The following is a 17751-nucleotide window of genomic DNA, read 5'->3' as shown; positions in this document are numbered from 1 at the left end:
ATGGAGCAAGATCTTTTGCCTAGTTCCTCAGTAATGCCACCCTCAAAGTTGCAGCTACGTTTGGAAGGTGGTGATTACACCATCTTTCTTGAATTTGCTGACATCAGCCTCCCTGACAGATGGCTGTCTGAAGGCATATGGAGAGAGGATGATGGCTAGCCTATATTTCAAAAGGCAGTGATCAGTCCAGCTCTGATCACGAGCTCCACACATCATCCAAGTTACATGGAAATTGCATAAATCTCTTTTCCTCATTGTAATCAAAATGGTCATGTGCCAGAGCTCAAAGAAAGGGTGCACCCAGGTAGTTTTATACTTCACAGCCTGCTGAAACATTTTGTTAATTATTTAGAACTGATGCCTTCTGAAGGAAGAAAGAAGCAGGTTGGCATTTAAGCCAGTCGTCTGATGATGCATTTCCATATGCTGCAATCTCTTGCCACACAGTGAGGATCGGAACGTCTGTCTAGCTGATCTTCTCAGAAGCATCAGCATTTTCAGATCAGCATTTTCCGAATTTTTGCTTCTTTTGGCTAGCACTGGCAACACTAAGACCAAAATTACTCTTCAGACTGAAGTTGGCATTCCTTTCCAGGAAAACCCACATTTTTATCAAGTGTCCATTTGGCTCCTTCAGAATATTTTTCCATCTCTGAGAACAAGTATGATTGTGCAGTTAATTCCTCAGTCCTAAAAGAGATGTGTCAGCGTTGTGAGTTGTCCTTGGCTGCAGAAAAGTTCTCAAGGAGTTGAGGTATGTTATAAATTCTTAAACAAACAAGGGTGTTCTGACTTCCAGACACTGACCTGTCTCTTTCATAATCTGAACTGTGCCTTTGCCTCCAGATTTCTGCGGTACCTTCAGAGCTGGTTAAATGGGGATAGCTTAGTTTTTCTCTAACCTTTTCTGTAGACAGGTGTTAGCAGTGCCATCATAATGTGCAGTTGTTCCTTTTCTTTTCAACTAGTTTGCAAGATGACAATTAAGATGTAGAAAGCTGGTCGCAGCTAGTCAGTAGCAAGGCTCTGTATGTTCAAATCATCTTCTAAGAGCAGAGTGCAGTCTGTCTTCTCAAGGGCAGAGCTACATTATCCACATTACCTCCATTCAGGCACACACTCAGGAGAGGTGGTAGCAATTTTCCCTGTTGGATGTGGCTGTGAGAAGGACTTCTGAATGCTCTGCCCTTAACAGCACAATTAAGGGCACACCCATGTGGAATAAAATCAGGGTTGGATGACCCTGAGCTGACGTGTTTCCAGTTCTCCAGCAGCCATCCTCCAAGCATGAGGCACCAGGCTCACCAGCTCAGCTGCAATACTAGTTTAAAAATATTTATGCACCACAAAACCAGCCTTAATGACAAAATGCTCTGCCCTTAACAGCACAATTAAGGGCACACCCATGTGGAATAAAATCAGGGTTGGATGACCCTGAGCTGACGTGTTTCCAGTTCTCCAGCAGCCATCCTCCAAGCATGAGGCACCAGGCTCACCAGCTCAGCTGCAATACTAGTTTAAAAATATTTATGCACCACAAAACCAGCCTTAATGACAAAGGACATTTTCTGTTGGTTTTTTTTTTTTTGCAGTGCATAAAATATTCTAATGAGACTGGGAAGGGAAATGTTCCCACTTTGGCTCTAGGGCTCTGGTCAGGACTGGAATCCCAGCAGTCTGCCTTCCCAAATTCCTGGTATTACTCCCTGCTCATTCCCCACCCTTTTCCAGACTGTTGGTTCTCCTACACTGGCAGGGCAGCTAAGGAGCCCAGGACTGGCAGGCTCACACCCAAGCCCAGCAACAACTGAAATAAAGACAGATAAACACTAGGACATCTGCCTGTCATCCCATGGTGATTCCTATATGGGTCTTCTAACACTAATGGTCTTGGGCAAACTCCCCCTTTACAGTCCCAGAGAAAGGGGACAGAAATCTGTAACTTTTTACTTCAGCCAAACCATGTAATTATTCATGTAAAAATGTGAGCTTTGGGGTCTGGGGTTTTGGTTGGTTGGTTGAATTAACAAGGTCATTCAAATGAATCTCAATTTATGTATCCAAGTGGAATTTACCAAAGAACACTGGGCACCAAGCTGTGCACAATTTTCATCTGTGATTTAGGAAAAAGCACTATAGACTACCTCATTTAAAATTTAATGCTTCCAGACACAGAAAGAGTGCAAGACTTTTGCAATGGTTTGTACTTTACAGAGATGTTGAGAATTTAGCAATCTGAATACATCTTAATAGAATCAGATTTAGTGCAAATAAACCTCTTTCCACTCCTTCACCCGCCTCTTTTTTGTTGTGTGGAAAGGCTAAATGATTTACTGGAGCAAGCTTTTTTTAAACTCTGCAGTAATTTGATTGCAGGGATAACCTCCAAGCCCTCTTGCTCTACAGAGACCAAGTCCTTACAATCTATTATCTGTCAAACAGTTTCTAAATGCTGCCAACCGACTACTGTCTCCTTTTGTCTAGCCAACAGTCAGAAACAGGCACCATGTGCATCTCTTCCAAGCACTACATATGAGACAGCATCAGCTTTGCTTAGTTGTTGCCATTGCTAGGTGAATTGTGCCATGCCACATCATTTATTCAGGCCATCAACATAAAAAACAATACTTCATAGTTCTGTCCCAATAAATCAAATCTGTTAAGCTGAAAATCCAGTAAGTGAATCAGTGGCATTGAAACCTAATGGCTCCAGATGAAATGCTTCATTTTTCAAAGCCTCTAATGGGCTCAGTCATTTCTTATTTCACAGGCTGTAGCAGATTTATCAGCTAAATTAAAAGCACACATTGCTGGACTTTGAATGACAATAAAAATATTGGCCCTGAAAGACTGTGGAAAGACATACTGCCTCCTTCTAGACAGTCTGAATGTCACTTCTAAACACTTGAACTATTATTCTGGATTGTTCATGTACAACTGATCTCTGTAGGGGTGCAGATCATGTATAAGCTTAAGAAAAAAATGAACCAGCTTAGCATTAAAAACAAGAAGCCATTTAAGGGTATCCATTAGATAAAGTATTTCTTTACGGTGATCAATAATAAGTTGAGCACACAATGCTTACCAAGGCTAGAGAAAGTCCGTACAAGCCATCAGAGCCAGCAGTTACAAGATGGCTAGGGCCATCCACTACCATTAAGGATAATCTATAGATACACCTAGATATTGCTTAGTTGAGTACATTCCAAAATTCATCTGAAAGAGCATTAACTGATGCTCAATATCAACAGTATAAAGCAATGCTCAACTCCCAGGGATTTTGAAAGTGACACAGTGCAGGACAGCAGAGTCCCATTCCCTCAGCAGCGCAGACTGGATTCTCATTGTTCAAATCAGCTCCAGGTTCCCAACAGTGCCTGTTCATGATCATTTGCTAAGGTGCCAGCCCACGTTTTATGACTACTTTGATGCTTCTGCCACCATAGATTCAGCCTGGTTTTTGTAAGTGAAGAGATCTTATCTGTGAATGATCTGATCTCTTTCCCTGCCAACCTGCGGCAAGTCCAGACCCTCCTTAACAACATGCCTGCTCAGTTTTAAAAGATCTATTATACCATTTAAAATTAAAAAAAAAAGAAAAAACCAACAAAACAAAACCAAAACAAAACATGTCTTCCCCCCCAAAATAAACCCCAAATGCTAAAAGCAGGATTAAAACCACCTACAGTATCAATACTTGTATCAGAATATAAAGGTGATACCGTGCTCTCAATTAGAAACAAGCCAGTGTTTCGCACACATATACGTACATACAAAGATTGTAAAACTATTCCTTCCTAACTTTATCAATACATACATTGTCAGGCCTTTAATATTTATGATGGTAATTTCTCAATACTAATGATTACACTGGATAATAAAATAGATGTTGCACTCTCCCGTTGTACTTGCATGCAGCCTTTTTTCAATCTTGAATTGCAAAGAACTAGAGGGATGTGAACCATCTCATTTTCCCAAATGGAGTTCACATACAAGTGTCTGACTCTGTCTTGGAGGAGTCTACTTTAATGGACAGCAGAGTGCTGTTACGAGACTCACCCAAGCCCATAATGGGCACAGCACAAATTGGAATCTCCTGCTTCAGCTGACATCAAAACAACACATTTTCCTACTGTGCATTGGTCAGGAATCAGCAGCTTTCTATTTTCTAACACAGCATCTAAAATGACCATAGGTTTTTGTTGCCATAACTCACACGTTTTAATGCTGATGCTATCAGAAGAAAAATTATGTAAAAAAATCTAGACTTGCATGGGGAGAAATCAGCCGCCTCTCCCTTCATCTACTGAGGGAATTCTCAAGCTGCGTTACTATTTCTAGAACTCTAGAGAACTAAAAAAAACAAAATCCAACCTCCAATACTGTGAATAAATAAACCCTCAGGGGTCATATAATACTTGTGACAGAAACCAGGGCCATACACGTGTGATTGTCAAAGTACTAGTATGGGACAGTACATTTTTAAGGATTTCACTCAAGCAGTGTGTGGGAGATTTTAAATTTCCATACTGAAATGTATTCAGCAGCTATAGAGAGAGAGGGAAACCCTGAGAAGTAACCTTGGGAGTGTGATTTGTGCCCCACTTATTACAGAGGCAGTGAACTGCTGTCTTCTATTTCCAAAATGAGTGGGTACTGGAGAAAGCAGGCAGCAATCTGCCTTCTCTACAGCCACTGTCTGTCTGGCTGTTGTTAAGACTAAAGCTGTGTGCACCAGTTTTATTGGTCATTTTCTGATCTCAATCCCCAAATTAGCTGTTTGTGGGCATTCATACCACATAGCCCTGTGTGTGAATCCCATGAGGGTTTCAGCAGGAGCTAAGAGCTTACTCAGGACAGCCACAGCCTAACGCATCATTTTTAGGCCTAAAATGAAGAGGCCTAGCAAATTCAGGATTAGCCAGTTCCTGCAGATCATTTGATTGATTGCAATTTTGAATTTAGGGGGAAAAAAAATCTCTTCTAGGTGCCAAAATGCTTTTGCAGTTTTGCTTTTATAAAATAAGGTCCCATCACCTGGTAAAGTACCAGGCAATAACGGGTTTGGTGGTCCTTCTTAAGGCAGAGATTTTTCTTTATACATTTATTAAACTGCGTGACACACCTGCGTGACAAATCTGTTAAACTGTGTGACACACCTTCCTCCTTGAGCAATTCCTGATTAAAATACAAATGCTTCAAATTTAATGGCTTTGCCACTTTCTTTTACATAGTCGGTATACCCTCATCTGTCACCTCTAACAGAGCTTCTAGGCAGATAACCTGAAAACAACCGAACTGATTTGTCCCTGACCATGAATTTGTTAAGAGCACTCTTCTACACCATACATTTGTTGTTTTCTCTGGTTTATCCCTCTCATTTATCTCCCTACTGCCTTCTTCACAGTCCCTTCTGGTTTTATAAGCTCTTCGGGTGACTGGGGGGTGTGTGTCTACACATTTAAAAATAATCTGAGCCTGGCAGCTGAGACTGGACCTGAATCACCCTTTGGATGGTGCATCCACCCTCTGTGCAAGCAGCTGCTACCCCTCAGCTGCAACCGCCGCTGAGCCCCCTCTCCTGCTCCTGTCCCAGGTGGAAGATGGGCAAACATCTGCTGCCCAAACAAAGCCCAGCCCCAAGAGACTGGGCAGGGAGGCTCCGTGCCAGCCCTGCTTTCCTCAGTAGAGAGGGCAGAGTCAGCATCATCCCACCGCAGCTCCTCCTAGATCCCCATCCTGCCTGGACTCATGTCCACATATCAGCCCCCACCTCGGGATGTCCCCACACCTACTGTACCAGCCACACACAGCAGGAGAAGAGGACCTATAGACATTTCTCTGCTACTTCCCCAACTGTGACAGCTGTTTTTATAGAAGGCTGTTCCTTGCTCAGCAAAACAGCATGCACTCTTCTTCGCTCAGAAGCATGTGAGAAATCTCATTCACGCTACCTGTGATTTTCTTCCAAATCTGTGGTTCTTTGCTAAGGCCTCCCCAAAAAGTGTAAGAAACTGACAACGTCAAATTATTTCCTAAAATTAGCACCGTAAGGACTTAGGGTGTTGTGCTCGTGGAAGCAGTGGGAGAAGCAAAATTGAGTAACTTGTCATTCTGAAAGTGGTGAGGGGGAAACTGATGATTAGACTGAGCAAAGCAGGAAAGCACACAGCAGTTCCCATGGTAAATGGGACACTGAAAATGCAGAGAGGGGTATTTTTTTTAATTTCTTTTTGGTTTTAGGGAAAAAAGGTTCCTTATTTCTTCTGGTTTGTTCAGTGAGGCAAATTACATTGCACCAAGACACGCACAGGATGAGAAATCCATATTCATTATGTTATACAGCACCTATCAGTATATAGGTCCATCAGGTTTGCACTAGCAGCATGTATACAGCTGCTTTTAAACCTCCCTTATGCCCAGGGTAAAAGCAGAACCTTTCATCCCACTGTAAGAAAGCAGTCCTGCCTCCTGTGATCAATGGCCTGCAGGGGGGATTGTAAAGCAACCTGTATGACTCTTGGCAGGTCAGAGAACTGTTTCTGGCTTTGGATATCTGTGTATCTCTTCGACACAATTTTTTGGGATACACTTTCTCCAGACTGGTTTTGAACTGCTCTAGTCCTGCCTGTTTTAACCTACTCTCAGACAACATTATTCGGGGCTCTAGTTTCAAAACAGCACAGAATACTACAAGTAAATCCAGCTACTTCACACTTACATTTCTTTGGGGCTCCTTCTCATCAACATAGTTAATTTGCAAAGATTTAAAACTTTCCATTAGTGTTTCCTCAAGGCAGATTCTCCCTTCATCCCCAATAGCAGTGGTGGTAGAATAATCTATTATTACAGTGCCTTTACCCTCTTTATCTCCCTCTTTCATAGAATCAAAATGCACCATGTTTGGGTTCTATGGTTTGTTGGTGGGTTTCTTTCCTGCAGTACTGGCTCTTTGTCCCTTCCTACCATTTTGCAAATACCATTATTTGTGAGGAAAATCTGGCATACTTCCATACTGAGTCAAGAAACCCTTCAAAAGCCTCTCTCCCACAACATGGTTACTTTTTATTTAGTTACATCTTTTACTGTGGTATCCAAAGAATGCTTTTAAATCACCTTTGCTGCATAAGTGATCACTTTTTAATGGTGCAGGTTTTGGTATTCTGCGACAGTATATACATTAAGCTACTGCACTTTTAAAACTGTTTTTTAAACCTGTGTCCTCAATGTTATTAACTTTAAGAATTAGTTAAAAATCTAGCCTAGGCAGAGAAAAGGAGAATTCAATATTCAATACTAAAAATACTAAAATTCAATACTAAAAATTAATACAAAAATTAATACAAAATTAAGACATTTACTTCAGGCAGTGTAATTACATTCTCTGTTTCATACCCATTGACTGTACTCAGAAATGAATACCCACAAGAACATTGTTATTTCAAAAAATATAGCTGTTTTTCTTACTTTGAGCTCATGCTGTGTATCTTCCTCCTTCAGTCTTTCTCAGTCGTCTGAGGAACTGAATGTCCATGCACACAACCAGCAACCACACACACGCAGCTGCTCCTCCACTTAAGGCATTTCAAGGGCCAGGTGCTTTGAATTATTTTGGCTTGCAATGAAAGACAGCCATACTAACTCAAATCACCTGTTTAAGTGTAGAGCAATGGCAAATTTACCACAGATTAGCCTGCTTTTGCATACCTTGTTGGCATGCCTTAAGACTTGAAATATAGGCTTTTCTTTAAACCATAGATATTGAGAGGCAGGATGAATGTTTATCTTGAAAACTGTAACTGTAGGTCAAACCAGAGCTTAGCAATTCAGGATCCTTGAAAAAAGAGGATATAAAACTGACTACAAGCCAGTGTTTCTATAGAGGATTATGGCTACACTAACACCTGCTTTTTTTTTTTTTTCTTTTAATAATTCAGACTCTAAGAAAGACCAGATTTTCCCTCCTTATATGCCAAAGTCCTTTTCTATTGTTTTTCAATGATATTTCCGTAAATATCATTTCAGCGAGCTTAATGACACTCAGCTGATCTTTCTACAAACTGGCTTAAAAAAAACCTGTCCGTGCCTGCATCTGGTTTACTGGCTTTGTGTCCCACCTTGATGACCAAGTGAATCCACGAGCAACTGTCATTGGTCCTTGTTTCCCCAGTGATCTGGGATATGGATGGCTGACACCTCCCTACAGCCAGTTTACAGTAACAAGGGAGGGAAGGGCAACAGATGAAGGGACCCTTGATGTGCACTACTTTACAGACATTATTCCACCACTGGGGCTTCCAGGAAAGAAAATGCTGGAAGGTGGGGAAGGTGAGTGTGGATCTTGTCCTGACTAAGCTTGGGAAGAGAGGGATGCAATTAAGTCAGGGAACATGGAGCAGAGAAGATGGAGGACAGCAGGTGACAGAAAAGCAATGTGATTAAATTCTGGCTGTCTTCAAAGTGTGGAGGACTGCAACAAGCTCAAGGCTCTTGACAGTATGAAAATCCACAGTGAATTTGCTGGATGTACAGTTTCTTTAGGAAGTGGATGTTCCCACTATTTCTATGGCTGGATTACCATAGAAATGCTGATAAGAAAAGGCACCTTTCTCATGTCCAGAGATAAGAGGAAAAGGGGCTAGGAGCTTTCTGCACCAACCATTTCTCTCTAGACCTGATTTATCTCAATGTTTAAGCTATTTAAGAAAGTATAACCATAGAGTGACCACACTGTGTTCTAGTGCAATGGTACCTAATTACCAAGATTATCTGAATTATAATTTATATTTTTCATGAAAAAGATCTCCCACTGCCTGCACACAAATCCATATTCCTCTCACTTCTAAGGACTTCAAATGTAGTGTGATCAACCTGTCTTTCCTTGACAAAAAGTTATGTTTCCAGTGACCCTCTTGCAATCACCTGTTTTCAAGTACTGAAAATCTGCTGTCTTACTGAGGAAAAGACCCATCTTGGCAATGCACGAGAATTGTTTTCTGAAGGAAAGACCTAACAACCATCTGTCTAAAATCTTGCCTTCTAAGGACAATTTCCACCTCCAAACTCAAGCTTGCTGTTAATGTTTTCTCAGCGTAGGAACTAGGGTAAAATCTTTTATCTCCATCACTTGTTCCTGACTTAGGTAGAAAATTTTGAATTTCTTATGGGAATGATTCTGTGGCAGTACTGTTAATGAAATCAGCTAAAAGAGCCAAATAAAACAGGTTGGAGGAACCAGGAAGAAGTAGTTCTGGTTGGTTTTTTTTTTTTCCTTTTTAAATTGATTTTTTGACAGTCTGGATACACACCAACTGTTGAATCAGCCCAACTGAGTGTACTGATAACACCTCAGAAGTGATGACAGGGAAGGTTTTGGAACTTCTTAAACTAGGTTGGTCACCAAAAGAGTTGTAACATGGATCTACAGTTTCTTTCACACTTTCGTAATAGAGAAAGAAACTGCCTCAGACAAAAATCATGGATAAAACTGTAATTTATATTCATAGGTTTTTATAATGTCTCTGTAGATGTGTGTCAGTCACTCACTGAACCCTGTAAATCACATTTCAAAAAGCAGTTGGGCATGCAAATAAGATCTCTAAGGGGAACTAGCAGCACAGCTTACAGATGGCACTAGGTGAAGAAGGAAGAAAGATATTACTAAAGAAATCATTACTTTTTAACTGTAATATTACCCACCCCTACATATGAAGATAGTGTGATAGATTGCTGTGGCCAAGAGCTGCACAAAATGAAGAAAAAAAAACCTAAGCAAATTCAACATGCAACAATTAAAACCATGAAACTAATTAAACATTGAATACTTTCTATTTTGAGATTTAAATCCATATAGCAGTTCACATAGCAGAATGATGGCCAGAATGATGGCCAAAAGCCTGTGAAAATCTTCATGGGATTGGGCTAAACAATCACATAAAAAAAACACTAAAATGCACTTTTTTTCTTGCTAAAGGTCAGTGTTAGCAATACATATCAGTACAGAACTGCCCCTTTGCACACCCCAGGTGGAGAGGACACAGCTGCCTGTTAGCATCTGTACCTAGTAGTGTAGATTCTTCCTGATCATGTATCACAGTTCTCTCCTTCACCCACAGAACGTGCACGTTGTTTCTAACTGTGATTAACATTTCCCAGCCACCTTCATCCCTGACTTTACTCTTTACAGGCCAGTTCTCTCCTTCACCCACAGAACGTGCACGTTGTTTCTAACTGTGATTAACATTTCCCAGCCACCTTCATCCCTGACTTTACTCTGTTATTTTCAGGTAAGCCCAGACTCCAATTTGGACAGCCAAATTCTGGATGTGGCACAGCACTCCTCACCATGTACTGTAAAAGCACGAGCTTCACACAGCAATAACCCTAAAAGACCTCATTACATAGCAAGCTGCTCTCAAAAGGTCTTTTATAATGCAAAATATTTCTATTCGGTACTTTTCATCAGAATTTGATGAAACAAAGGAGAAATGCCTAACTGGGAGATGAACTCAGGTGTCTGGCTTAGAAATATACTTTGTACAAGTGCCAGAAAGTCCATGAAGTCTACTGAGGAAGAATCCCAGTAATTGTATGAGTACTTTTGTAGTGAAGCCTCAAATTAAGTAATATGGAATGGGATCTACAGTACATTCTCTCCAGCAGGTGAGAGTTAGTTATTAAGGCCTGAAATCAAGATTTAAATTGAATGACTGTAGGGAGAGGGGTGTGAGTCTGTACAGTGCTTCTCAGTGCTAAAGGAATTATAAAGAAATTATAACAGGCATATCTGAAGAGCAGGATGGGAAGGCATACCAGCAGCTATACAACATTTTTCTTAGCATTTTACTTGTATGCAGTCCCCATAAGTAAAAAAAATAAAAATAAAATAAATCATCAGATTATCTCTTGACTCAATCGCTTCATTCTCTTTCTTTGAAATTTTCTGAGGTCTTATCCTGCTACCCTTTCAATCCTTCTAAAATGCTGCTGTTATGTAGGTGTTGCACTGGGGCCAGACTTTCAAAGCTGTTTCCAACATCCCTAGTCCCACTTGTCTCTTTGTTCTCTTCCCTGCTTTTTTCAAACCACCTTCCATGTTATGTATTATTTCATTCTTCAGTTTTGCTCTCTCCCTAATGGGATGTCTTCATCCTGCATGTTTCTAAATAATTAATACTTCGGTACATGCAGCACTTTGTAATGTATTTTTCATTCTTGCACCATTCCAGGAACTTCATTAGCATAATGGTAGGATAGATGCACATTGAAGTACAAGTTGATTTAGCGCAGTGCTCTCGGTTCCTATTGTAAGGTCACAATTGGATTTCATTAGAGACTAAGAATGAAGCTGCTGGCATACACTGTCATTGTTTTCTTCTTATTTAAGCTTTTGAAAACAAAAATTAGCATTTAAAATGCAGAGAAGAGTATATTACTAAGCTCCTGTGCACCAGAGATATTCACCTAGCAGGACTCAAGGTAGGTCAAGTCCCTGAGAGATGCTGGTTTACCCTGGATTACCCTGGTATCTGCATAGGGGTTTATACCAGGCAGTGGGATTCTTTTCAGATGCAATTTTGTTGACACCGGCAGCCAACTGGTGTGTGCTTTTGCACCCCAGTGATGTGCTCAGATTGGATTCCCTCCAGCCAGAACCAGGGCTGGCAATGAATCACTACCACAGAGTGGCAGATCAATCCTAAAGCCATTCCTGAAGAAATCTCTATTCAACACATCATCACGATCTCGTATACAGAGGTGATGACACACCAGTGCTGGACCTTTCCCTGACCTCAGGAGATTTGGATTTACTTTTTTTTATTGGTTTCTTTCAGGGCACAGCTTTTTGCCTGGTAGAAATGTAATAAAAATAGCGCCCGAATAAAGATTTCTGGTTGCTAATTCAGATCACAGAATTAGGCTTTAATGTTGTTCAGTTACTTTTTCAGTGGCTTTGACTTACACCAAAGTGACTGATAAAATGACTCAACAGAGTATAAGATGACGGTGATGCTAGATCATGATCAGGTAGTAACTCTTTGACCTTTTAAAGCAAAACAGGGATGTGATTAATTTAAAGAAGTCCTCAACATGTTAGTAAATCTGGTTTTAACTTTAGAACAAACCTGTAGCAACTGAAAGGTGGCACAAGAGCAAATTCTTTCTCTCCCTTCCTGAGAAACCTCTGTAACATGTCACGTGCTTCTAGACTGCACTGGGAACCATGACCAAGCTGTAGCAGCCCCTGCAGAAAATGGCAGTGCACCAGCCAAAAAGCTGAAACCTATCACCAGTTTCTTTGCACAGGACAAGAGGTTCCAAAATGCATAGGACATTGAAAGTGTTGGCATCTCAATGATCTTCAGGTACATCCATCCACCCTGCTGATAGCTTGACAGACGCATGCTCCATCTTGCAGTGTCAGAATGAGAAGACACTGTCAAACTGTTGTCAGCTGTCAGGTACAGTGTCATTACCCACCAGGTTCTGCCACAATGCAGACTGTCATCATGACAACATCTATTGCTCTTTATTGACAGATCTGGCCCAGATTTTGCTGTTCACATGAGATAAAGCAAGCTGTTCAGCCACGTATTCAAACCATACAGAACCCTTGCTCCAAGACATAAGTTTGCATAAAGCCATAAGACTTAATCACAACATTTGATTGAGAACTCTTCTTGGTTTTTCCAAAACAGAATACCGAGTCTCGAGGATTAGGATCAATTAGACCATTGGTCTCTGCAACCACAGCACTGTCCTGAGCACATGGTGGCAATTAAAGGTCTGCCTGGTAAGATCAAAGACTGGAAGACAGGAAAGGTGAGTTTTCCTAATTCTCAAGAGACTGAACAGACTGTAGAAGAGACCAAAAGAATGCTTTGGCTGCAGAGACCAGAGGCCAGCTGCCCCTGAGCGAGGCACACAGATGACTGCTTTGTGTTGCCTGTTAGGTGGAAGCACATGGTGTGCACCCAGGGCCAGCTGCTGGCATGCACTTCACTGCTGGAAATGCATAAGGAGGATATAAAGTCCTCAGATCAGAACAGTCCTCATGAAACTGAGCACATGCCACTCCCTTCACTGCCTAGTGTATAGACAACCTCTGTGATACACCGTCAACTGTTCAATCGGTACACTATTCTTACTTTAAATATTGGATTTTTGGATTATTTTTAAACAGAAAGGACTCCACTAGATGTACCAGCTGAATTACATTCAGCAGAAGGAACACAAGTTTCATCCAGTGCAGCTTGCATGCATCCATCATCTCTAGAGCACAAAAGAGTTTATTCTTCAACTTATTTATTTAGCTAGGCAAGCCAAATGCAAAGGATTGGTAGATTTATTGTAGGATAAACTGGTATATATTACGTATATTTTGGCAATTATCTGTGGTCTACTGATTTTGCACTTTAGAACAATCCCTGACCAGTTCTCCAGTACCTGTGAGCAATCCACATTTTCAGGTTTTGAGTATTTATTTCTATGGATATACTAGAAATAAACATAATTCGCTTATTTCTAAATAGATCTCAAACTCATTTCAATGCAGTTTCTGTCAGAAAAGGGTTTAACTAAATAACAAATGCTTCCATAAGAAACCTCAGCTGTCTCTGCTTCAGAGCAGCACAGTTGATGAAAAGGCACTCTTTCATATATCCCTGTAGAAATAAAACATTAGTCCCATCTTTTCAGCACTCAATCATTATCATCTTCATCTTCACTGCTGGTGAAGTGGAAAGACCTGGAAATGGGTTCTGCTTCCTTTCTGACGGTGCAGATGAGTGATTTCATCTTATCTGAGCATCACCTATTACTTTCCCTAGCTTTGTAGCTGTCCTAAATTATTTCTTTCTATTCTGTGCCTTCACCAAAATTAGAGAAAATGAAAGGCTTTGAAGGGTCCAACTTAAAGACACTTGCACCGATGCTTATGGTTACAAAGGTTAGAAAAACAACCATGCTATCTATTGGCACTTGTGAAAAATCCTTTCTGGCAGGAAGCGACACTGAGGTTTCTTTCCCTTCATTCCCTCCTGCTCCGGCTTTGTTGTCTTTCTGACATACCTATATTAACTCTTCAGTTTGAGAGGAGGAAAAAACGTGGTTGTTTCATCAGAAGATCAAGAACAGAGTTGCAAGTGTTTTCTTATGGCTGTAACTTTTTGTACTTTAACCATAACTCCCTTGCAAAAACGTTGCAAGAACCAGAATGGTTCTTAAAAAAACCCACATAAGATAGGAGAGGGCTGCGAGAGAGAACCATTTTAGTGCTGAGACAGAAGTTACCTCCCTCAGAGATAATCCCATGCACTTCTTTTCATTTCACACACAACTCCTTCTTAGGCATTAAACTAAACCCTACATTCAAAGCTTGTATGTCCTACTTTCTTTGACTATGATTTTGGAACATTTTCTGCCTCTATCCTGTCTTTGTTAGATGGGTCTCAAGTCCGCTGAGAAAGTTGTACTAAATGGTTATTGAACAGAAAAGGTGAAAAATGCTTAATATTCTCATCATGCAGCTAGCCAGAGAAACGGGAAAAGCAAGCTGTTTTCTCTTCTCTTACACAGGAGCAAGGAGAAAAAGATCTTATCATCAAGACTGAAAGACCAAGGGCTCTTTTGTCTAAGAGGAAACCGAGAGGAAACATCACAGTGGTCTTCAAACAGAAGAAAGGCTTTGCAATGACAAAAAGAATCCTTGCTGCCATGACCTCTATGTAAGGAGAAAATGTAATTGTATCAAATTACAGAAAGTGGAAATTTAGGTTAAACGTTAGAACAGACGTTACAATAGCAAGGATAATTGAGCACTGGAGGGGACTATGAAATATCCACCAGAGAAGGTTTTAAAAAACAGGCTAGACAAGAACAGTCTGGAAAGATATGGCTACACCTGAAGCTGAGTAATGGACTAAACGGTCCCTTAAATTTCCTCTCAGTCCGAGACCTTGTGATTCCACATGGACTTATGGCCTATTCATGCCCTCCGTTATTTCCTGCAAGTAAAGCTAAACACCCAGATCTATTTAATCTCTATTCGATAATAAAACAACACATATTGCAATTTTTCCTCCTGATGAAAAACACAAGTGAGAAGCCTTGATCTGTGTTTTGCACCAGCAGGTACCAACAAGTACCTTTCCTCTTGTTGCTCACCTGCAGCGTGCTACACAGTCCACTGCATTTTTTGGCACAAAGACCTACGACCACTTTTTCCAGAATGCCTCATTTAGCTCCAAGTGGTCTATATTTGTTCCTGGCATGAAACACAAGGTAAGCGACAGAGACAGCAGCAGAATGGTCAACAATTCAGCTGTTTTATTAATAACTATACGAGTGTTTTATCTTATACATTATGCAACTGCACTTATGACTGCATAGCTTCAGTGACACCAGAAGAGAAAGGACAGCACAATGCAATGGCAAAAGAAGAAAAACAAGCAGTTCCTTGAAACATGATCAAAAGATCTTGATTTCATGGTTGGGTTGCTGTTGTCTGAAGGGATCCTTATCATACTGCACGTTACATAAGCCAGCACTGGCAGCAGAAAACAGTGGACTAAAAAAGCACTTCCCAAAGAAGTGCTTTCATACACTGAGTTTTCACAAAGAGTTCACATAAAAATTTGCAAATAGAAAAAGCATTTGGGGAGAATGCAGACACCTACGTTCACAAGAACAAGCCAGAACATCTCTGCCATTCTTGCCTTGGTTCTTGAGAACCGCAGAGCACAGCTTTTTAATGTCCTGGTGTTCATTTTCTGGCTGGAGTTGTTTGCAAGCCAGACAGTCAGCATTCAGAAGCTGTACCTCCTAAGTGCCTGGTTTGCTGGGCACACATCTGTCTGTGCACCTTGCATCACTGATGGACTGTCGAGTGGCATGAGCACATACAGAAAAGGCCCAACTGACCACTTTTGAGACTCACCACAAAATGATTATCTGTGATGGAAGAAATATCATTTTAGCCAGCTGTAAAAAGGAGCAAAGGGTATTATTGAACACGTGTGTTACTGGGAGATGGAGGGATTCAGCCACCACAGCTCAAATCTTGGTGAAAACCCTGAGCTGCCTTCCACAGACCGCTTACATCCACATGTGTTTGAGAGAAACTGCCCCCAGTAGCTGCTGTCATTTCCTTCGCAGTGATTTTACCATTTCCCAGGGATAATTAAAGGTCAAGAGCTTCTCTTGGAATTTCAGCTGCATCTCAAATACACGGCCAAGAAACACTAGTATAAATTGGCCTGTAGCTTCAAGGAATCTGAATGAGTTCCTGTAAGAAATAACCCTCCAGCGACAGAGCATCTGGAACGCCTTTGTCCTCTTACCTGCAAAGCAGCAGGAACACGGTGTGCGATTGGGCAACTGTTTTCACTGGACTGTGGCCTCCACAGCTAGAGGCACATGTCTACACAGATGAAAGGCCAAAGCCTGCGTCAATACGCTGATAGTCTCGCATGACTCTCACCTATCATGTTTATGATACGCAACTGGGTCAAGTAGAGAGTGAGTTTCTCATTGTCCAGTACGTGGTTTCCACAGAAGTTCTCAGATTCTGGCCATTTTTTTTCTGCCACAACTGTGGGGAAAAAAAAAAACAAAAAACAAACAAACCAAAAAAGCTCACTAATTTTTGTTTAAATACCACACACTTTTTTAACTTTTTGGTTTTTTTTACTTCAGATATATTCTCCAAGGATGATGTGTGCATCCCACTTTTAGCCATAATAACATCTCCGTGACATAGCACTTATTGAAAATGACAGCCTGACAGATGGCAGGGCAAACCTTTTAATCCCAGTTCTTGACAGTGTAGTAGGTTGCACATCTGATGCCAAAAAATGTTTTTCTCATCTATTCAAAGCCATGTGCTCCCTGAAGCTTCCAGACTCCTAAAACTACAATGGAGGTGTCTTGTTGTAAAAAATACCACATACCCTCAGACGGTTAATAAAATGTCTTTGGAGTGATACATATGGCGTAATATAGAACCTTAATAGCTGAAGAGACAGACAGAAAGGAAGAGGGAAGGGGTGGAAGTGGAAGAAAAAGGGGGAGAAATCGTCAAAAAGCTCCCTTCGCCCAACTGCCAGGAAACAGCAGCTGACCACTGTGAGAGGCCACAGGAGAAAAAATGTTTCATGGAACATCCTTCAGGTCACCAACTGCCAGAATTAGGAAATCAGAAAAATGACATGCACAAGCAATTTCTATAAATTATTCACTACAAAGAAAACCACACATTTTTCCCAGATAACAATAATTATGCCAAATGGAAAAAAAAAAAAACAAAAAACAATACAAAGCAAAAACCAAAGCAAAAACCAAAGCAAAAACCAGCAACAACCATTTCTCAGTTTTTCTGCTTATTTCCATATGAACAAAATGGAAAAATTCAAACTGTAGACTAGGAAATGTGGATTACAAATGATTTGACAAGCCTTTCCCTCAATCAGAATTTTACAATTACTGTCCAAATAAAGATTTCAGACTTAAATAGCACAGCATAACATTTCTTTGGGATCCTCTGCACTGGAGGGTCATCAGAGGTATTTCCAAGCTAGAGATTTGGGGTCTCCCAACTTGGAGACTTCAAGCAAGCGTCCTGCCTTTCAGAAGAACCTTGAGGACCATGTGGTGAAATATGTTAACTGTTTAGTTGCTGCTTGCCCTAAACACACTGCTTACCAGGGTGCCAGCAGCTGGGACTCAAGTGGGGAGTACCAGATGTGGAGGTAA

General features: G+C 40.9%; 1 long non-coding RNA gene across 1 annotated transcript; it reads left to right on the top strand.

Moving 5' to 3' along the window:
- The first annotated feature begins 418 nt into the window (after positions 1 to 418).
- Positions 419 to 17305, top strand: LOC106900290. Its single transcript, XR_001414131.1, has 3 exons — positions 419 to 754; positions 12699 to 12822; positions 14578 to 17305. It is a non-coding gene; the product is annotated as an uncharacterized LOC106900290 (long non-coding RNA).
- Positions 17306 to 17751: the final 446 nt, after the last annotated feature.

The sequence above is a fragment of the Calidris pugnax genome, unplaced genomic scaffold, assembly GCF_001431845.1.
Source record: "Calidris pugnax isolate Ruff unplaced genomic scaffold, ASM143184v1 scaffold806, whole genome shotgun sequence".
Classification (NCBI taxonomy): Eukaryota; Metazoa; Chordata; class Aves; order Charadriiformes; family Scolopacidae; genus Calidris; species Calidris pugnax.
The sequence above is the reverse complement of the archived record's forward strand: the minus strand, read 5'-3'. Positions and strand labels throughout refer to the sequence as shown.